A 10,248-nucleotide genomic window follows, 5' to 3' on the forward strand; every position below is an offset into this window, starting at 1 on the left:
GGCTATTAAGAATGTAAGAAGCAGTTGCTGCCAGAAGATCTCCTGCTAACACTGCAGTGAGTGGAAATGCTGTCCTTATTCTTAATAAAAGGAAGGGAGAATGAGACATGCTTCCTTGAATGTAAGAATTTTAGAGAAATAAGTATTTTTAAAATGCGTGCAAGGGTCCATATTTATTGTGCATTTCCTCAGCGTCCATAAATACAGACCAAAATAGTTACACTGAAAGCAAGAAAGGGAATCCCAACATGATGAATACGAACAAGTAGCAAATCATCTTGCTGCTTGGAGAATAATTTTGCTGCCTCATATTGAAAAAAAAAAAAATACAATGCACCCATCTGGCTCAGAAATAAAAACTGTGGAGTTTGTCCTTTGTGATATCACTAAATAATAAGTAACTTACACCGGTCTAAAATGGGGGAAAGTACATTTTCAAAGGCTTTGGAGATTTTTTTAAGTGTCCGTGAGAACCCACACAGGAGCTACTGTTATAACACGGCCGTGGAGAAGTTGCCTTCAGAAGGACGGCTACCCCACTCACTGCCTCCTCCTGATGTGCCCAGCAAAGGTTTGGGTTCTTCTCCATTCAGGCAAAATGATAATTACTTAATTATCAGTGACAAATAATCATCACTCTGTATCCTGGAGTCCATCCCCAAATATAATTATAAGACGCTCAATCAAAAGAAAGTCAGCTGACAAACATGGGCCAGTTTCCAATAGAGGGTGACGTGATCACTCTGCCCTTCCTTTACCTCCTTTTCCTGTGTCCTTGGCTAATCAGCAACAGAAGAAAGTGACAGATGGCTCTCCACAAAGCTTCGAAAGATTCATAAAACCAAGAGGAGTCAGATATACCTTCTTTCACCCCAGAAAACACCAGAATCTATAGATGGAGAGAAAAGAGAGAGGCTGTTTTAAGCTCTGTACTACTACACTCAACAATTAAGAACCGTTCAATTACAAAATGGAAGTCCTATTCCCGAGACAGATCAATGTATTCTGCGCGACGTGCCTTATATTGCCTTATATAACATTGCTCAACAATTCTGTAAGTTTTATATTATGTCCTCTTTACATAACAGTAAAAAAGAAATAGCTTGTAAAAATGACAGTCAAGATTCTTGGGCATTGAACTTCTAAATCCTGTCCTGAAGCCCCATCTCCCCACCCCTAAAACATACACACACCCAGATCTTGAGACTATGGCCCCTGCTGTGAGATTACCGTCCTAAAGAGAAGACTGCTAGAAAGAAGTAATAAGGAAAGTGGGATTATGCAAGGTGAACTAAGTGTCTCCACGGCAAATTTCAGGTGAAGAATAAGGGGATTTTTGCCCATACCTGAGCAGGGACTTACTCTTGCGAGGAAACAACCGGTTATAGGAGGATGTGGGCATGAAGCAGGAAGTGACTAGGCAAACATCCTAATAGACTGTCCCCTTAGAGGTTCTTTTTTTTTTTTTTAATGAACAATTAACATTGAGTTCTCAGCTTGCTCTACAGAGGAGCTGTCTGCATCTTTCATATTTAGACGGACAGTTTCCTTTATCTGACACCAGGTCCCCGGCCACATCCAAGCAAACAAGGCATTCTTCTACAGAGCTGAATCAGAGCCTCTCATCTTTAGTCCACTTTATGTCCTCTTCCTCACACCCACCCCACAGAAGCCACGTGGTTAAGCAGGAGGATAGTCAAGAATGTTTTTATCAACTCCAAGCCCTAATTCATATTCCCCCAAATCTCCACTCCACCCTCTCACACCCCCACCCCACCCCACCCCCACCCCCAGGATTTCACTGAGACGTCTCCCAACAAGGGCAGGGACTTCTGCCTCTCCAGCCCACACCCAAGCCACCTCCGGACCCCTGGCTGCAAAAGCAGGGAGGGCCAGGAGCCAGCACAGGACCCAGGGGGGCAACGTCTCAGTATCTGGCGGAGCCCCAGGCAGCATCATTCAAGTTGGCCGCTGCGGACCAACACAGAAGAAAAAGAAAACACTGTCAAGTAGGAAGGGAAAGAGCCCTAAGTTCCACCCCAGTCTCTACCCCATCACTCTTCCACACTTAACAATCAGGGCTACCTGGCACATGTCTCAATCTTATTCAGCGAGTTGTTTAAAAAAAAAAGAGAGAGAGAAAATTTCAGTCTTTTCCTATCTTCAAAACAAAATGTTCTCTTTTTGGAGATGCCCATGAAAACAAAAAGAGAAAAAAAAATTATTTAGACAAGATCAAAATAACTGGAGGTTTTCAGGGGTGTAAACTTCCTGGCTCAGAGCAGGCTTGGTCTCAGAGGCATGGTCAGAGCCACTTGCAGCAGCGGAGACGGACTGGAGGCACACAGTGATCAGGTGGTAACTTCCCGGAGGTCAGGGCCAGATAGCACACATGTTCTTCTGAGTGGACTTAATAATCTAGGTTTAATCAGAGCAATTTGGATTTGGATTTTGAAATGACCCTTCTTTGCCATGGAAACTATGCACTTCACGCTGTGGAAACAGGTGGCATATAGAGAGGGTAGCTTTTGCTTCTTTGATTTCTTAGCCTTGAAGATGACCAGGTGGAGAAAGAGACCAAAAGTTTTTCTGATTTCCCTATTTCTTCTATTCCTTCCTAAAAACCAGACTCGCTGTGGCCTCGGTCTTGAGGAGTCATACTGACTGATAGAGAAGACAGCTCAGACAGAAAAGATAAGAGTACAAAATGTGAGAAGATTGGAGATGAAAACATACAAAATTATATATATATTTACATATATAATAAACACGACATATCTGTGTACAACATGTCTGGGAGAGTTGAGGAAACTATACAAGGATGTGCAACACTTTCCCCTTTCCACATGGATTTTAGACTAAGGAAGACAGCATGAGGAAATGGAGCAAGAAACACGAAAATTATATACAATTATAGGCGACAGCCAAGGAGTTTGGGGGCCAGGGAATCACGGGATCCTGCTCTTTCCATTCCCTCCTCACCAACGTTTTCCTATCCAGTTGGAATATGGCCTGAAAAGTGAGTGGCTGGTCAGGAAAGAAGTGGAGGCATCCCCAACCCCCTACAAGCTCATCAGTTGTTCTCATTGCGCCAGAGGTGTGGCGTATCAGAGCTGGTGAGCTGAGAGGGCGAGAGAGGATTATAGACTCTTCCTCTCTTGAACAGCTAGCTAGTTCCCACCCCGCCCTCTCTGTGATCACTAGCAGGCTGCATTCAGTAACATTCAGGCCAAGCTACTGATAACTAGATTGACGATGCTGGCCGTCTGCAGCCCCTTTTCTCCACCTGGTTCACGATCAGCACTCTGCTTCTCAGAGCACAGGAGCTGGGTTACTGAGCTCTAGGAGGGCAGAGATTTCTCAGTGCTTCTTCCCTTTCTCCCTAACCACCTTCCCCAGCTTCCTCCAAGGTGAGTCATCTCCTGAGAACCTGCTGCCCCAGCCCTGCTGTAGCACTAAGCCCTGGAGGCTCGCTCAGTTCATCCCTTTTCTTCTTGTCTCCCTAACGATACGCCTGGCAGCAGATAACATCTGAAATGTGGGACTCCACATGTGCGTGACTGAGCATGTTTCTCCAGGCCCACAGCTTGGCTGTCAGCGCAGCTTTTTAGCAGCAAGGGCCCAGATTGTAGGAAAGCAGGTGAGGGCAGAGGCAAGAGCTTTGCTAGCTTAGAATTTTTTTTCTTGACCCTCAAGACCATGATCCTGATGAGCCCCTCTCGCCTGAATTTATAACCCACACACCTCAACTTCTCTCCCCATGTAGTCTTCAAATAGTTCCCCTCTGTAGGCTCACCTATGGGCCTTCCTCACTTTTGGCTTTACAATGAACAGCACAGTTTTTTTCAGGATTTTAGAATCAGAATCAATCTCATCTATATTCAACTCTGTTTTACAGATGAGGAAATAGAAATCCGGAGAGGTTAAATGACTTGACCAAGGTTACACGTCCGTTCTGCCTAGACTGAGTGGAGCTAGAGCCCAGATATCTTGACTTGTAACCCAGTGTTCTTCCCACTATCCCATGATACTTTCAAAAAGCAACATGCTGGAAGAGAGAGAGAAGGTGCCCATTTTATATGAATTATATCCTCCAATCTTTACGTTATTTAAGAGCCAGGGCAAACTGTAACAGACACTGACTGAGTAAAGGAGGTTAAGTGGGCACTATAGTTTTAGGCAAGGAAATCAGTTTTTCTTTTTGAGGCTTCTCTAAACCAGTCATAATGGAAACATGAAGCAGTAGCAGCCCAAGGGACAAAACACTTAAAGCACAGAAAACAGATCCCATTCAATCTACCTTTCCCAACCATGTCAGGTTAGCCTTGGGATGTTAAACCTGTCATATTATTCCCAAGGCCTAGGCTAACCAATTTGGGGATATTCTCTTCCAAAAGGAGAAATCACATCTCCCCAGTTTCTTGTACAAAAGAAAAAGAGAGTTTGCAGCATTATCCAATCCTAGTCTCCCATTTCTGAGCCCCTACCTGGGCCACATGAGGGTGTGAAAATCTCCATTTATCCAAAGAAATGAACTCAGAGCCTCTCTTCAGCCCACATTACCTTCTCAGCAGCCCCCAGGAGAATCACAGTCATTTCTGGCTAGCAAGTTGAGAAGATATAACGAGGTGCCCATTCCATCCCTGTCTTTGATATATAAAAGTCCGGTGGGTGAGGAAGGGAAGCAGAAGGGGGCCCCAGTTACCTCGCAAGCTTGCTGGTGATGAGCGAGGACTTTCGCTGGGGCAGATCCTGTGGGTTGGGGATGTGGTCACCCGTCACCAGGTTCTTGTCTGGTCCTGTACTTGGTAGCTGCTTATTCTTCATCTTGGCTTTGGGCATGTCGTAGTCTCCTGAGTGAAAGTACTTTTGCCCTCTCTGGAGTCTCTTCATGAGGAAGTCGGAGCCTCCAAGCTTTTGTCCTAGGCTTAGATATTTGGCCTTTAACTTTGTCTCCTTGGCTCTCTCAGGGAGCGTACCTTCTTTCTCCTGTGTGTCCTGCTTCTCCTTTACCGGTCTCCTCCCCAGAGTTCTCCTCCTCTTGTTTCTGGGACATGGTGGGATCGGGACTGTGGAGTGAGGGGACCCAAGAAGTCAACCGGAGAAGGGAAGGGGGAGGGGAAACGGGACAACCTGCACTGCTTCTTCGCCTCCTGTCGCTAGGGCTGCTCAGTCCCTTCAGAGGTGCTTTGTTTACACTTCAGAACGTTTAAAACTGATCAAGAAATAAATTGATCAAGTGCTTTAAGTGTCTTATATCACAGCTCTGAAACAAACGAGGCCAGTGACACAAACAGGAGAGCAAGTTTACCCGATTTTTCCTGTCCACGCAATCATATTGCTTTCTTGAGTGACATTTCCTTCCTTGTTTGATCTCAAATCAGGAGTTAGTCAGAAAGACTAATCCAAGCTACATTTCTGTAACCTAACACACACAGGTTAAAAATAAAATAACTGAGGGATTTGAGCAGTAAGACAAGCACATGGTAGTATTGAATTTACTTCAGTCAATCCTTCCTCAAATTTGTGTCCTTTCATACAAATTCCGGTGGACTTTTAGTTATTGCCTAAATTCAGCCTCAAAATAAGTCAGTGGAGTAGTCAAGATTAGTATTATTCCCACTTCATGAAAGGAAAAACTGGAGATTAAAAATCTAAAGGGGGAAACTTGGCCTTCAGAGTTGACCGAAGGTGGGAATGGTGAACATCTTGTCACTGGAGGAATATAAATGATGGTCCAAGTGAAGAGTGAAGACTCTTCCCAATGGTCAGACTGGTGATTATTTGGTCTAATGTTTTAGTAGCAGGTTGACAATTAGTTTGAGTGTCATGTGTATGATGTCCTAATTCATCACCCCATGAGTCTGCCTCTCTCTCCTAAATTACTTTATGGGTTATCATAATTATGGGAAAAAAAAAAAGTGTTCCCTAACAATACTGCATTTAACTAACAAATTTTACATGGGCAACTTTGAGTAAAATACCACATATCTTAAATTATTAATCAACTGTTTTAAGAGGATGATATATTCAAGACAAGTGTGTTAACTCAGATTCCCTTCAGGGATTTTCAGGACAGTTAACACTTGTATATATGAGTTAACCATAAACATCAGCTTGCTTTTAGTATTTATTGATGCTTTAAAACACATAAAATATATACATTTATTGAAACATAAACAAATGAAAATGACTTTTAATGGAAATTATATTTTTTAAAAAGACCTAATTTTACTGAGATGTGCTGTCTTCATTGGTATTTAACCTTGCTACATTTATTCCTGGGGCTTCCTCCATCTTAAAGAAGTGTAACACTTTTGAACACATTTTAAACTTCATTGTAAAATCAGATATACTGCACGTAACCTTAAAACTTTCCTAAGATGAACTAATTGCTATGATCATTCTCCCATAATAATGATAAATTTTAATTCTTTACTATTCATTGTTTTTATAACCTCACTTTTATTTCTTGTCATGTATCAAGGGAAATGAGGGGCGGTTTATAGTAATAAACACCTATATTTAAAAAGAAGAGATACCTCCAATTAATGATCTCAATTTCTACCTTAAGGAATTGAATTTAAAAAGCAAACTAAACACAAAGTATGAAAAGATAGGAAGTAATAAAGATCAAAACAGAAAAAACTAAGATAGGAAAAAGGACAACATATGGGAAAGATAAATTAAGCCGAGAGATGAATTTTTGAGACCAGTAAAATTGATAAACCTATAATCAGATTAGTCAGAAAAGATAGGGAAGAAACACACAAATTACCAAGATCTGAAAGAAGAGAGGTGACACCACTACAGATTCTGCATATATTAAAAAGATAATAATGTAATATTAACAAATTAATGCCAATAAATGTGATACCTTAGATGAAATGAAAAATATCTTGGAAGACACAAATTATGAAAGCTCATTCAAGAAAAAATATATAAACTGACTAGTTCTATATATATTAAAGAAACTGAATTTGTAGTTTAAAACCTTTCAGTAAAAATAATTCTAGGCTTGGAAGGTCTCCCTGGTGAATTCTACCTAAGAGGAAGAAATAATGCCAATTCTACACAAACTTTGCCAGAAATTGAAGAGAAAGGAATACATCACACTCATTATATGAGACCACTATTAACCTAATAACAGAAGCAGACAAAGACATTACAACAAAAGAAAACTACAGATCAATATCCCTCATGATTATAGATGTAAAACTTCTTAACAAAGTTTTAACAAACTGAAACACAAATATATTAAAAGCATAATATACCATAATCAGTGGAGGTTTACCCTAGGAATTCAAGATTGGTATAACACACAAAAATCAATGTATTCACCATATTAACAACCACTCCAAAAGAGAAAGAGAGAGCAGAGAAAAACCATATGATCTTCTCAATAAATGAAGAAAAACATTTACCAAAAATCTAATATTTTTCTGATAAAGACTCTCAGAAAACTAGGAATGGAAACAAATTTTCTCAAAGTGACATAGGGCATCTATGGCAAATCTACAGCTAAACTCATACTTAATGGAGAATGACTGAACGCTTTCCCTGTAAGAGCAGTAACAAGGCAAAGACGTCTTCTCTCACCATTTCCATTTAACATTGCACTGGAAGTTCTAAATCAGTGAAAAAAGGAAAAAAAAGATAATAATAAATTAAAACATCCAGACTGAAATTAAATAAATAAAATTACCTTTACTCACAATCTTTTCTTTTTTTTTTAAGTAAAACATACAGCTATCATAGAATACAGTCATCCCACTGTTAGGCATTTACCCAAAAAAAATGAAAGCGTATGACTACACAACGACCTATACACAAATGTTTATAGCAGTTTTTATTTGCAATAAACAAAAACTGAGAAAGGCTCAAATATCCACCAACAGATGAATGGTTAAACAAATTATGGGTATATTCATACACTGGAATACTACTCAGCAATAAATATGAATGAACTATTTATGCACACAAAACATGGATGAATCTGAAAATAATTATGCTGAGTGAAAGAAGTTAGACAAAAAAAAGTACATACAATACGATTCCATTTCTGTAAAACTCTAGAAATGCAAACTAGTCTATAGTGCCAGAAAGCAGATCGGTTGTACCTGGTTGAGAGAACCAGGGAATGAGTGGTGAGGGAGGATTTCAAAAGGGGTTTACATATATGTTCACTATGTTGGTTGTAGTGATGGTTTCATTAGGTTTATACATTTGTCAAAACTGATCAAACTGTGTATGAGTTATTTATTGTGTGTCAATTATGCTTCAATAAAGCTATTTATGTTTGTTTTTGAAATTAAAAAAGAGAAATATAAAGAAAGGGAAAGATGAACTTCAGGGGTAAATAGAGGAATGCAGCAAAGCTTCCCTTGACAATACTTGATTACCCCTCCATAAAGGTTCTTTTTAGGTAACTGAATATATTTTTTAATATTTTAAGGAAAGTGATATATTAGCCTGCAAAGTGATACACCATCTTGTTTTAATATTACAAACATATTCCTGTGACTGAGCTCTAACTTCCATTAGATTATCTAGAAAACAGGACTTGAAGGCGTTCATTGTCAACAGAAATAAACATTTAATTGTGCAATACATGAAAGCAAAGTCAAGTTCTTAAAAGGCTTTGAAGGGGTTAAAACTCACTGATTGGGCTGTATATCTTTATTAGGACATCTTTGGCAATGCTCTAGCTTGGAAAGCTCTTTTACCCTTTGGCACGAAAATATGATTTCATAATTTTAGACCTGACCTGAAATGCCAAGACTACTGTCCAAGTGGAACTGTTTACTGGACAAAGTTCTCAAATGAGAGTGGCAATGGCCCAAATGTCCCTTTATTTAACTTACGGATTCAGGAATCCACTGTGCTATCTAAACCAGTTCTAGCCTTTTTATATGCATTAAACTTATTCTTTCTCTTGTCTCTTGACCACTTAGTTCCAGAACTTTGAAATAGGAAGGAATCATAGGAATCAACCTGCCCAAGTCTTTCATTTTAGAGATAAGATAAATATTCAGAGAGAGAAAGTAATTGTTTCCAGGTCACAGGGTGAGTTGGAGACAGATTAAAATCTGGATCTAGATATCCTGATTCTCAGACTAAGCTTTTCTCATACCACTGGATCTCTTCCCATCCCCAACCCCTGCCATACACACACACACACACACACACACACAGTGTACATTCACGATTTGTCTACTTTTCTGTATGGGTTTTATATTTGGCAATAAAAAGCATAAAATAAAGAATAATGTTCATTATTAAATTAATTGCTATTGACAAATATTCCCATGTGTTTGCCTTTGCACTTACTAATAAATTAACATTTCATTTACAAAATGGAATAATAATGCTTAATGAGTATTTACCACTTGCCATGCGCTATGTTAGATACTTTTTAATGAATTATCTCAGTGATTCCTAACAATAATTTTATCGTGTGTGTATTGTTATTTCCCCCATTTCACAATGACAAATTTACACAAATAGGTGATCCAGCTAGATCGCAAACCCAGATTTGTCTAATGTTAGAGACTGTGTGTTAAAACAATAAACTAAAGCACCTCCTGGATTGGTGAAGAAATGTTTTCTGTATATATGGAGAATGAAAATTTACATACAATTGTATATATAAAATTATATATAAATCATATATATAATTATAGATATATTTTTGAAAGATAATTGGAGCTTTACACCCCACATTTAAGCAATTTCTGAGAGTACACATTCTTCAGTGGGTATAAACATACCTACATCCTTAAACAATAAAAATAAAACATTCTTTTACTGTTGATTGACCATGGCCCAACAATAACTTAATAAATACTTAGCAGCTACACAGACTATATAGTCCAGCCACCTAACTGGATGCCTTGTTTTTGAATCCTTTGGTGAAGAGATGATCACTGCCTCAGGAAATCAGTGGCTTAATATATTTTCAGGTGGCTCTAAAATTTATATGTTTTGTTATGAACAATATTGTGGTGGCAACATTACAAAGCGCTCTAGGGACAAAGCACTTGGCTAAAATGATGACTCTTCTACTTAAGTAGGTAGTCCTTGAGCAAATTATTTATATCTCTGAGATTTGGTTTTCTCAAGTGGAACATGGGAATAATAGCAGTAACTCCCTCCTAGGGTTGATGCAAGGACTGAGTGAGTTAAAAGATGTAAAAATTTAGAACTGTGCCTGGTACATAGGTAAGTGTTATTGACACGGTTGCTTGT

The 10,248-nt window shown here is 39.2% G+C and overlaps 1 pseudogene; it reads right to left on the reverse strand.

Moving 5' to 3' along the window:
* Positions 1 to 4,066: 4,066 nt before the first annotated feature.
* On the reverse strand, positions 4,067 to 5,056 carry LOC111164482 (alpha-endosulfine pseudogene; annotated as a pseudogene).
* Between the last annotated feature and the right edge of the window lie 5,192 nt (positions 5,057 to 10,248).

This window comes from Delphinapterus leucas, chromosome 13, assembly GCF_059928025.1.
Source record: "Delphinapterus leucas isolate spDelLeu-1000000601 "Yukka" chromosome 13, BTC_Dleu_Yukka2, whole genome shotgun sequence".
In the NCBI taxonomy this organism is placed as follows: Eukaryota; Metazoa; Chordata; class Mammalia; order Artiodactyla; family Monodontidae; genus Delphinapterus; species Delphinapterus leucas.